Genomic DNA, 13255 nt, shown 5'->3' with positions numbered 1-13255 from the left:
TGTAGGCTATCTAATTCTGCATAGCTGTGCTATTGAGAACTGCTCAGGTCTGAACTAAATTGGAAATTTTAGCTATTAGTAATTTTGCCAGTTCAAATCCATAGCAGTAGTAGACAATTTTTACCAATCTGAAATATGGTCAAATAATGCAAACTAACGAATTATAACAACTTGGATTCATATTCATCTACATCATGTTTGTACCTGTGCAACTGCACCAGTAGCAGTTTTGTGAAGGCTAAAATCAAAACAAATCTTGAGTGCAGATAAGCTTTTTCTTTTTTCCCTCCTTTTAAAACATCTATATGATATATTAACTTGACTCTGTGAACACCTATTTGAATAAGGTATGTGTATTTTAAATGGTAAAATACAACAGGGCTAATAAAATTAGATTAGCAAGTGATACTGAGTCATGATAGTGAAGAAAATAAAATCTTAAAAGGAAACACACTTTCAGATCTGTATCTAAAATTAGTGACATTTACATAACCATTAGTCTACATTTGACTCACCACACAGTTCTCGCATGCAGCTTTTAAAAGGAAAGGAGCCAAAGTAATTTCCATTCTCACTGCAGCAATTTCAATCATCTCAATGAAAGATTCTCCTGCAAGAGAAAAATCTTAGTGGAAGATGAGAAAAAAAATTAGTAAATTCAAAGTCAGAAATGCAGTTTAAGCTTCTAACCATAAAACCATTACCTGTCTATAGGCCAGTGGTTTAAGAAATGAAGTGGTTAATAAGTTTTGTTAAAAAAATTGGAAGGCACTTTTTCTTTATGAGCTCTTTGTTAAAAGTGTGACCAAATAGTTCGCAGTTCCACTAATTTAGAAAAGGTTGTAAAAATGAGCACAGTTTTAAGAGTTTTAATAAAGAAATGTGTTGACAATTAAAGTAACATAATTGTTATAGTTTTAAAATATATAAACAAACACACTTACCAAAGCATTGTTAGATAGGCGTAGCTTGAGACGGCTCCTTTACACATAAATCAAAGCAAAATTGTATATACGTCTATTCTATTTACCATCAGATACTATGAAGCTCTAAACATAGTTTCTGAATAAATGAAAATACAAAAAAAACTAAGAAAGTGTTCATATACAAACAATATATACATTTATAGCAACCAAAAGGCATAGGGGAATACATGCAATGTCCTGTTCCATGACTCGCGTGCAGAAGTGGCTAGCCTTACTTCAGCAGCACAGTTAATACTGGAGATATTTACAGTCTTAACACCAATATTTACGTGCTGCTAAAGTATGACAGACATCAGCATCACAAGATTGACTAATACATAAGTGGTATGTCTCTTCAGGGTGATGAAATCCTTGTATTTTTGAGGCAGCACAATATGGCCTGCACCTTTTCAAAACCCACAAACCATTATGTGCTGCTACGTTATGCCAAGGTGTCTACCATGCTTCAAGGAAACAGAAACATACTCTTGAGCTGAATGCAGAATTTTCTTATTGAACTTTAGCTTTCATGTAGTAACATCAGTTGTATTAATGAACTACAAAAAATTTAGAAAACATCTGTCCATTGAGAAGCTGATTGTTTATTTGCGGTGAAGCTCTAGACTTTATTGTCACCTGTGCATAATACCATAATGAGATATGAACCACAAACTGGAAAACTGTGTCTAGTTAGAGAAACTAAAGATTATGCAGATGTTTATCTTAAAAGAAAGCAAAAAATCTGGGTTATTTCCTAATCTGACTTTTTGTCATCTGGAAACTCAGATGTGAAAAGAAAACCCCAACAACTTTCATATGTAAGCGAATAAGAGCTAATTTCAAAATAAGCTTCTGTGAACTATTCTATCAGTCCTCAAACCATCTGTTAGCTCTGCAGCTTTCCCTTACTGCAACTTTTGGGCAGACAGACTTAAAAGAGCCTTAATTAATTTCAGAGGAAAAAAAAATTATAACCCAAAGCAATTGTTAGCAAGAATAGTAACTTAGTTATTATGAGCAGGAATTCATCTGCCCCAGCCTAGAACTGACCGTGCTGCTTTACTTGATCTAGGCAAGAGATGTGGAGTTTGTGGCCTACTAGGTATCATTTTCTTAGACTAAAGAATGTCTAAAGAGATTTAAGTGTGTGCAGACCTTTTACTGGTTCCCTAGATAACATGAATTATGCTTTCTTTAATGTTTTTATACTAAACTGTTAAGACAAAAGCTACTTACACAGCATGGACCCAAGCATGCCACTCCATTGCAATAAGCCTTCTAGTCAGGTCATGACAGACAACTTCTGGAAATTAACAGGGCTATCTGGAAGCACAAAAAGATTTGGCAGGCCATGTGGGGGAAAGATTTGGGAATGTTTTGGGAAAATTTTGGAATTTTCTTTTCTCCCTTCCTACTACAGCCAGGCAATATCTGCTAGAAGAGTTCATTGCCACAAATGTGCCAATTAAAGTGAGATTGCCAATGTAAATTTACAGGTAACACCAGCAACACTTTCTATATAGTTTATCCAGATAGGAAAGCTAACTTTAGGAACTGGAATCAAAGAACCATTTCCAGTATATTTTATACATGCACAGGACTATTTATACTTATCCCCACCCCACCTCTTACAACCTATGTTTGTTTTTTAAATCAGACAGCTAAAATAGGCAAACTAAATAGGCACAACTTACCCAACTTACCATGGTGAATTAAAGCAGGAGTGCAAAGTCAAAATAAACCTATACTGTAAACGTATGCTCTGACAGTTGGTCTCCCCCCTGAAGAAACTGTGCTAGGCATAAACCAGGAGAAGAAAAAGTAAAGACAACATCTCCACCATATATATGTGTATACACACACACACATATATATATATGTGTAATGTGGAAGGCATAGATAAAGATAGATGTGAGCAAAAATGCTGGCCAGCAGTACAAGATTTACTTCAACTTTTCTGGAAAAAGAGTATGAAAAATGTTCTCTAGCAAGAAAAAATACTGTTTTGTACTTGTAGATTTACCTTAAAGGATTGAAAGAAAATTACTTAAATAAGACAGCTGCAACATTTAATACCTTTGGAAGTGCATTTCTCATTTTTACATTCAGGCCAAATTCTTCCTTTGAAACTCCATGTGTCTAACAGATACTATTCTTTCAATTGCCTGGTTGATTTCAGCTTCTAGCTTAAGTATGGAGAGGTTTTTTCCTGTTGCATAACTAAATCCTTTTAAAATTAAACTATACACACCATGAAATGAAGACTTGGTAGAACTATTATGCTATTTTCTACAGAAAGTACATTAGTAAAAAAACTTGCAGGTAATTCCACCCACCCATACAAAACATGAACACAAAACCTTGCATGAATTACAGGATCCCAGACTGTTTGAGTTTTTCCTTTTTTTTTTTTTAAATGATTTTGGAAGGTGTTTTGTTGTTGGCTTTTTTTTTTTAACTTTACTACAAAATGTCCCAAAAGAAGCCAATCAACCCGAAATTCAACACAATGTGACTGTATGCTTTCTACACTGCTATTAAAATAGACATAATCTGCAAGGAGAATAAGCAAATTATCACATAAAATTGAAGGCAGTCTATGTGAAAAGAAGGAGCTGTGGAACAGGAAAAGAATGAAAGGAGGAAGTCCAAGATAACAAGTGCATTGATATCTGAGCCAGAAATCTACTGAAATCCAGGAATGTCTGCACAAAGCTGTATACCATTATGCTTTGGTCATAAAGTCAATACAGTTGTTACCAAGAGTGCTTCTCCTGCCTCCATCCATGTGTCTTAAGTCTGTAGATGAGAGACAGACAAAGCTGGGAATCATGTATGCAAGCAGCTCCATTACATTTCCCAAGTCCCTAAAAGCAAGAGCTCTGCTGAGGAAGAAGGATTCTGAAGATGCAAAACTGAAATTCCACAGAAGCAACTCACATACACAAGTCAGGAATGCTCTTTGAAAAAAATGTACTGGAACTGTTAAAAAAAAAAGAAAGGAAAAAAGAGAGAAGTGTGTATGTATATGTATTTGCACTTGTTTTAGCAATTAGAGTGTTCCCAAGCAATGAAGGAGCCTTTCTTTGATTTCAGTATTTCTTAGTTGATTTATCAAAGACCAAGTCCAATATAAAATACAATTTTTGGTTTTTATTGTTTATAGTTCAGAGTTTATGGAAACACCAAGCCAAACTCAATCTTTCTGACCTTATGAAAACCAGCTACAAGTCAATTCTGGCTACTATACATACTAATAAGCTCCTTAAATGCTACTGTAACTACTAAAAAGCTCCTTAAACCTCTATGTAACATATTATATCCAGAAGGTACCACTAGGCCTGCAATCTGACTGACAGGTCAGCGATTTGGAGTAAAAGATACCAAGGACTTTCTATTAAACACTGTATGTTGTCTTTAGTACCCAATAACATGAGCTAAAATTAAACATTTACCTCGTGCCATTTGGTCATACAAAAAAAACACTCCCTTGATACTTCTTGGCCAGAAGCGCTTCCTCACCAATAGTGTTATACACCATTGCTCACAACCATATTCCATTGCTTTAGCTCCTTACTCATTAATACAAAACACAGATCCAATATGAAAGCAAGGCTATTGCTTCACTGTTCATTGTGACCCTTTCCCAACCTTATTTCAGATTAAAATTAGAAAACTGAACGTGAACCTGAAAGATTAAGTGCTCCACAGTGTAAAAACATTACATTTGTCCCCACCAGTGCTACTCTCCTCCACAGCCCTGACATCAGCAATTACACATGTCCATATCTCAGTTTTGCCAGGTTAGCTTAGTTTAACCAGAAATGAGACAGGGTTTGCACTGAGATGGCACAGCATGAAGTGGGGCATCTTTGACAAGTGTCCTGCTCTGTGCATTCCATTAATGGAGTAAATTACTTCTATGTTAGACAGGACATTTTGCAGTGTAGCTTTTTGGACAACTGCTGGTGAATTTGCCAAGCTCTCCTCTCACAGTTCAGTGTCACTAACACACCACTAAATAAACAGGATGAATAAACAGGATGGCAGTTCAACATTGGAAAATACTTTTAGGGTTTTATTGAATTAATCTGGGAAAAAGACAGATAATCTCACTGTTCACTACCAAGAAATCTGAACACTTCCATTCTCTAAGATTCTCAGATCTAGAAGTATATGTAGCTGTATCTTGCTCATACACTGTTTACAATCCTCTCTCCAAGTTAAAACAATAGTTTCATTTTATTTTTGTCATATGCTTACTCAACACTGCAGTATTTATACTGCAAACATACTAAAATTTATAACTCTTGTTCATTCTTAAATCTAAGATTTATTTAGAAGTATATTATTTTACTCCTGCCTTCTTGTTTCTTTGTTAAGGAACTGTCTTTTCATCTAATTTGTGGTGTCAGCAGCCTTTAAAGTGATATGCATGTAATTTTTAAAAGAATAAAAGATTCCACTGAAATATTTCAGAACATTAACTTTAAAGGTATCAGTGAACTTTCAGCTACTATTCCATTATTATTTGGTTCAGGCATAACCTACAATACTAAGTTAATTCACTCAACTTAATTGAGGTTATTTTCTGGTCAGAGGAAGAAGAATTAAGAGAATAACCTATATACCTTGATTGCTCTTCTCCTGAAGTTACAGAGAGATTTTTTAATTGCTGTTTAAGACTGCAGCTCTAAAAAGAAAAAATAAAATTAAATAATTTTTTTTTTAATCTGTCTCTAAACTAGCAATTTTGTTGTATGGGTTTGTTTTTTTTTTAATTAAATAGCTCTAACACAGAAATAAATTTGCCTCACTTCACCTCAAAGGTGCAGTAATCCAGGACCAAGCTTATACACACTCTCCATGTATAATAGGTCCTCCCATACCTTCTAGCAAGCTGAATATTTCTAAGACTATGATAAAGTAGTGTAAAAAAAATCACAAATAATGCTTTAAATAATTCTCTGAACAAAAAGATGAATATTTGAACAGAGATAACTAGCACTAATTTAGAGTTTTGGTAGCACAAACTTTGACATTAAAAAAAAAGTGTATTCACTATTTCGTGATTATGTTAACAATACTCCCCATATAACTATGGCAAAAGACTGGGAGAACTACATTTTTTTTGCAATGTGAAGTATTAATAACTAAAGTAAAGCAGATGACTGCTGATTACTGAAATTTACTGCTACTAAATTTGGAGAATCTATATCATGTGTCCAGCCATCTCTCCAAGGATCATGAACAAACAGATTTAGATTAGCTGGAGAACTACTGCATAAGATAAACATGAAATAACAAAGCCAGCTAAAAATAAAAACCAGGAAGTAAAACCATTGAGAAATTCAGAAGTATAAAAATACCTGGAAATTTAGAAGTGCAGTTAAGGACTCCCAGCATCAAATTCTGTTTTACACCCTTTTTACTTAATCTAAGACTCCAACTACTGCTTATACTAGCTTGACTCATGTATTAATTTGTATGAGGTGCACCCCCCTCCCCCCCTCGAGACTGCACTCAGGAAAACAAACCAAAGTGAAAACTGTTACTTGGTTCTGCAATATTGATGCTTCTACTGGAGTGATGAATAGCAAACAGAATGCAATGGATTTCTGTTAAAGGCAAGAAACTAAAGGTAGTCAGTTCTGACTTGAACAAGTACAGTATGTCAATTTTTATAGCTTGCTAGCTAAAAAAAGCATAACTACAGGAAGCTGATATAGCACACAAAAACTTTATCAATATACAGTTTGGTATATTATCATTGTATTTTAGAATCAACTGCAGCTTAAAAATAAAACTGAATGAGACTAACCCCCTCCCACCTCTTTTCCCAGCTTATAAAACGTTTTTTGTCAGAAGTTGATGTATTAACTAGATTGCTATATGAAACACTTTACAGGGAACTTGTAAAGTGTAACAAGCTCCAAGTTCTAGCAGAGTTTGTAAAAGTTGCATTTCAGAAAAGCTTTCCAGACCCCTCTTGACTGCACTGCTATAGCTTGCACACAACTTTTAAAAATCTGTCTTCTCTGCACCTTTGGCAAGCACACAGAAAGAAAAACTGTGTGAACACTTTCAATCTGTACCAGCATTCTTTCTGCTTGAAAGGACACATATGAAATTAAGAAAAACGAAGAAGCTAATTTCTAAGTTCTACAAAGTATTTTTTATATTTCATTATAGTTGTAATTAAAATGTTCTTTTCCCCCAATTTTATCACAAAAAATATTAAAACTAAATATAGTGGATCCATCAAAAAGAAAGCCAGATCTGTCTTAGACTATAATCTTCAGTTTCTGTATGGCTATTAAAAATTTTCTAGCATCTTTTCAGATTAAAAAAAAATTATTAAAAAAGATAAATACTTTCAAGTTCTCCAATAAATGTAGACATAGATCATTACGCTATTACATTCAGAAAAGATTATCCTATTATTATAGCTCAAGTTTCCAAAACCTGAAGCGTACAGAATCATTAGTGATAAAAGAAAATGTGACAATCCCTCTCCAAACAACAATAACTGTTCAATACAAACCAGCTACACAATGTAAAGTTATTAAGACAGGAAAACAGGTTCTCCTTTTAAACACATTAAATTTTAAAAAAGCAAAACTTTAAAATCTAACAACTACTGGTTCTCTACTACATTCATTAATTTCTGGTTTTCTTACAAAAAAAAGAAAAATTGATTTTATCAAGTTCTCAGAAGACTTGCTCACATAACAGTCACAAGCCTTGTGTAAAATTTTGTGCTGCCCTAAGTTGGCAGAGTTTTTTATGAAAGGCCATGCAAGTACTGCTGTTTAAATCTTCTAACTCTAAAATGTATAGCAAAGCATTTCTTGTCCTCAATAGAATATTCAAGTTGTTTGTACAGAAACCCTGGTGGTCCGTGCACAGGATCAGTTTCCAAAGTACTTCTAGGAAAGTAAAATATATATTGGTCAGTATTAGCTAGACTGCCTTTCTAGTTGTTGTCTTATCTCAAATTGGTAAATAATTACAAACCATAGGCCAGTAATAGAGCAACATTTTTTTTTTCATTGCCTTACATATAAATAATAACTATTTACAGTATGCCAAACCACAAATCTTAAATTGAGATTTTGTTACATCTCAGTATTGTATGGGACTATAATGCCTAAAGATGAAAACCAGGCCCATAGCTCAGACTGAAACCTCACTTGTAAAGGGCTAAATTTGCTGCTTGTCTGCTTTCAAAGATTTAAGGTCAGAGTGACAATGCTATAAAATAAGGGTCAAAGCACAAAAAGACCAAGGCCACAGAACAAAGAGCTTTTCGTGTCCTGAAAGAAGTTGCTTTTTGTAAGCCTGCCTTCTGGCTCAGGCAGTAAATTTGTCTTTTTCTTAACCATCACTACATGACTTCCATAAAATGCCAGACAACAGCATGACTTATGAAAGGTGAGACTGACCTGTTTGAAGAAATCAACTCAACTGTTAAGGGAATCCACTAGTTAATAGCAGAGGAACACCTCCTAGTAACTGCTACTTGTACTTTTCCAGCCATTTGCTGTACTTTTACAACTTCATTATTTAATTAGTCACTTCAGTAGAAGTTTCAGGTGTCCATAACATCTTTGGGGTGCAGATTCCTGGTCATGTTATCTTATTATTTATTCAATGGTAGCTGATGCAGCAATCTTTCCCACACCTCTCCATGAAATATTAATAGAATCCTACTAATCTTAATAGATAACATCTAACTCACAGATCTGTGTACTCCCTTTCAAAAACATTTCTTGTTTGGTTCCCCACTTGCCATCAATGAGACCCACTACACACAGAACTGAGCTAATGCGAAATAAAATGGTGCTTTCTAAGGCTGACACAGATCAATAAACACTAAATTTCATTTTTCCAGCTAGAAAAAAAACTTCACTTAGAACATGCTTTTCCAAAGTAATAACAATGCCTTTGATAAATGAAAGGAACTTTATCCACAAAAAAAAAAAAAAAAAAGATGAATGATAAAGATGTTGGGTGCTTCTAGCTTTATACTAAGTTTGATTTTCAATATTTCACTAACAAGCTTAAAGGAAAACCATGCTGAATTAACTAGATGTTAGTATATTAAGAAAAAGGATTTATAATCCAATACTCAAAGTACACAAGTAGTTAAAAAAAGGAAAAAAAAAATCAGAATTGTACTCTCAAACTAATCAATACCCACAAACCTAAAAGATGTAATATCTCTGAAAACTAGCATCTGATTTTTTTTTAAATAAAAAGTTACTTGACAGTATGGTCCTTGAGCAATATCAGTACTGCAAGAAGTGTTTCTCCATCGTAATCCAAACCTATATGAAAGAAGCAGAATTATCTGCATTATCTTTTATAGCAGGTCTAAGGCAAGACATTTTGAAAACACAGATCTTCCATACTTCAAATAATTATTTTCCCCTTCAAAATAGATGGCTTCTGTCTTCAAATTACTATTTTTATTGTTTTTTTAGTCCTACTAACTTACTTAAAAGCTGGAACTGGATATTCAGATATGTGGAATTAGGTTAAAAAAATACACAAAAAAATGCCTTACCTTTTGAATATAGAGATCTATAACAGCTGAGTTTCAGTGCCAAAAAACCAGAAGTTTAATGAAACAAATCACTTTGCTTTTGATCTACCTTAAGCTATAATACCTGATTCCTATATTAATTATTAAATGTAGCATTTAATAAAATTATCTTTTTTTCTTTCTAAAAATTTAATATAATTGAAAAATACCTTAATATAGGAAAAGCCTAGACGTATGAGAGGCCTGCTCCAATCATCCTACACTTTCTGAAGGAAATTATTACTCCTCATCTCTTAAGAAGCACTGGTGCGAGTATACTGATTTTTTCTTGTGGTGAATAGCAGCCCACAAGTTAAGGAACTGATGCAAACTGGCAGATTTCCCCTTCTAATTCTGAGTCATATGCGTCATCTTTTTGTCAAAAGCTGGGAAGAAAAAGAGTCTCTCTTCCAGCCTGCCACATGAAACCACCTGCTTAAAGGCAGAACAGACCAATATTGCAATACTGGTCTGCACATTGCTGGTACTTACACATTTGTTCTTGCTTTGTTCAAATAAACAAAATACTGAAGACAGTTCTAATGTTAATGATTGAACTTATCTCTTTGATTTAAGGCCAAAAATCAAGCTGGTAAAAGGAAAAAAAAAAAGAAAAAAAAAAAGAGAAAAGTCATATTATTGGCATGAAAGTGCTTATTCTTAAAATTATAGTGTTTTACCTGCAAAAGACTAAGGGTTCGGTTCCTTAAAAGCTTGGTTTAATGCATGCTAAGTTTAATCTAGCTAGGTTTAATCACCTAGAATCAGACAGGTTTCAAAGAAATACATTCCAAAACCAAGAGTTCATGTATGTGATTAAGACCTCTGTATCACTGTACATGGCTGCCAACTAATTCCTCAAACCCACTCCCCCAGTTAAACCAAAAATCTCCCCTGAACCCCAGAGAACCTGTAGGTTAAATTCCACATGCTCCTTTTTCCCCCTGTTGTGCATTTTGCAAATTAAGAACCAAGACAACTATTTTCTTCTTGGACAGACTGATCAAGGCCAGTCATTGTTGGACTGTATATACTGTGTTATGACACAATAGCTCTCTTTCAAAGGCACCAGCACCAGTTAAGGTTGGGCACATCACTGCCCACAGATTAGATATTTTCAAATTGCACTAGAGCTGCTGATCAGACCTGCTGAAAACAGATGTAAATGTATACTGCAACAATACACTGCAGTATTTATCTTCATCTGTGGCACTGCCAGAGTTATTGCAAGTAAATATTCTTTAGAGAAAAACAACTTGAAAAGTTGTTGCAGCTAAAGCAAATTTTAGATATCAATAGTAAGTTGTGCAAAAGAATGCAAAGAAAATACAACTTGACTAACTGATCCAGAGTGTAGAAACAAACATGTCATTTTAATAGTAGATCACCTTTTTTTATACAAGTACACAAAATATAAAAGATATTATATATATGCACATAAAGTTAGATAGAAAGACAGGTATAAACTCACACACACACTCTTATATAAAATGCCCTTTTTTTCACATTTGTACTGAGCCACAAGCATTTACACGGCTGGGTGCATATATTTCAATATAATGAGAAAATTTGCATTGCTAAAATAAGAATACTAGAGTGCTTTTCAAGAACCACGACACCATCATTTGCATTACAGGTTATTATTCACAAGTATTTAATATGTTCTGTAAATCTATAACGAACATTGCAACAGTGAAAACTGTAATTTATTATGTAATGCACTGTTATATAAATTGTTTAAATTGTGTACAATATACACAGATGATCTCTTCTACTTTGTTAAATATTAAATACAGCACTTTATTGCTCATCTTCAACTATTTTTTTCCCATTCTATATAATATATTTTACTTGATAAAATTAGAGACACAAAGTACCTCTCTCATGCCTTATCCTGGTTATCATGTGGTTTGGTTTTTCTGTATTTTTTTAATATGAAATTAATTATTCATACTGTCATCTTAATTTGACCAACTTTACAGTATTTTGTAAGAAAATATTTCACTCACCATATATTCCATTTTCCTTGGTACTTAACAAAAGACATTTAAGCTTTTCTGCCATGTTACCTTACTCCCCCAAAACCCAGTATCTTTCCAAGAGTTTGATGTAGCACGTGACAGCAAATAAAAACCAAACAAAACTCACCACTGAGAAAGTTATGCCTTTTTGACAATGGCAAGGAGTGAACAAAGTAAGACACTGTGGAAGACGTTTCTTAACTTGTAATTCAGCAAAGCATAACAACTATCTTAACTTCTTTCTCATTCAGTTGAGCACTCCAAGATATGAAAAGTGACTTAAACAAACCATTTAGGAGGGTAATCACAAAGAGCAGTTTTTGCCTGGGGGAGACCCTGGGAAAGTCTCCATTGGCTCCCTCTTTTTCATCTCAGGGCCACAGACACCCATAACTGTTCTGGGGTAGGCTGCTGCTTTGAATTGCCCTCTAGTGTTAGCCTTCATTAATTCCTACCTCAATGAAAAATCCTGTTCAGGTTTTTAATAACAGAAAGTGGGTAAGCGACATAAGTTATATTAAGCTAAAAAAATTAAACAAAAAACTTTGAACAGTGTTCCAAACTAGTTTTCAGGTCAGAAGACTGTGAGGTTGACAAATAAGTACTACACACCAAAAACACAAGAAGTCTATATACCTAAATGGCCAAAAAATCAAGGACAACAGATTTATGAGAGAACTTATAAACATTGTATTTTACATTTCAGTGAGTTTCATATGCAGTTTCACAAAAATATAGATTTCTGAAGCAAATACTCAATATTCACAGCCAAATTCACTGTCATTATGGTGAGATCAAAACATCAAAAAAACCCCAGAGGAGTTGCTGGTGTCAACAGAACACAGTTTAGCAGCACCAATACCCTGGAAGGAATTATTCTCTAACTGCTAATTCAAGAGTCTCCTCGTTACACCCTAAACCCAGATGCAAAACAGGCACCATGAAGATCCAGATTTTAAACCTGGTAATACTAGGAAGAGAAGGCAAGTATTTTCCCCTGATTTTATTTCATGAATCTGGGACTTAAAGTATGGCGAATATATTAATAACACTTGCATGCCATACAAGCTATGGATTTCCACAAACATAGAATTGAAGATCAGCGTATGACCCTTTGTTTAAAAAATACTCTGGTCATACAGAACTACAATCCCTCATTCTGACAGAGCTGAAAAAATATTTTTAGAATTAGGTGCTAACACAATGAAGAAAAGTACAGATTTGAATGCTGCTTTTATAACTTCTCTGCTTGGCATTAGAAATAGCATTTTCCCTTCTCCTGACAACCTGGAAAAAATCTTTTGGTTTTAGAGAGCAGAAAGACAGGGTAACCAGTACATAATCATTCTTTTTGATCAGGAGTTCTTTTTGCCTGTGGAAGATGCTGACAATAAGTGTTACAGTATCAAAAGGGAATTCTGTTCCACAACAAACTTTCCCATATATTTTCTCTTAGAGAAGGACTTTCTTATAAGAGCCACTGCAATGTTTCACAACAGATGGAGCATCTTCTTTGTCTAATTGTTGAGCCTGACTAAAAGATGGACTAACTTGCAACAAGAGAAAGCGAGGTATTTTCAGAATAAAGTGATAACATTCATAAGACCATAGTATCTACCCATTCTACCAAGAGAAAATTTTGCTCCAAAAGAATACAGAAATTATAAAGCAAATGTTTTCAT

At 34.1% G+C, this 13255-nt stretch overlaps 1 long non-coding RNA gene across 3 annotated transcripts in view; it reads right to left on the bottom strand.

Annotated features, from left to right (window-relative positions):
- Positions 1-13255, bottom strand: part of LOC128803348 (uncharacterized) — a 78816-nt gene that overhangs the window by 3807 nt on the left and 61754 nt on the right. The window contains exons 4-10 of one of the 3 annotated variants that reach the window (XR_008435698.1): positions 10045-10141; positions 5597-5658; positions 3910-3947; positions 2669-2755; positions 2202-2288; positions 945-1062; positions 516-610 (exon numbers count right to left, since the gene is read on the bottom strand). This is a non-coding gene — a long non-coding RNA (uncharacterized LOC128803348). Of the gene's footprint in view, positions 1-515; positions 611-944; positions 1063-2201; positions 2289-2668; positions 2761-3909; positions 3948-5596; positions 5659-10044; positions 10142-13255 lie in introns of all 3 variants that reach the window. The other 2 variants (XR_008435699.1, XR_008435700.1) reach the window with 2 other exon arrangements.

Source organism: Vidua macroura, chromosome 2, assembly GCF_024509145.1.
Source record: "Vidua macroura isolate BioBank_ID:100142 chromosome 2, ASM2450914v1, whole genome shotgun sequence".
Taxonomy (NCBI): Eukaryota; Metazoa; Chordata; class Aves; order Passeriformes; family Viduidae; genus Vidua; species Vidua macroura.
Note: the sequence above shows the minus strand (reverse complement) of the source record. Positions and strands in the feature narration are given on the sequence as shown.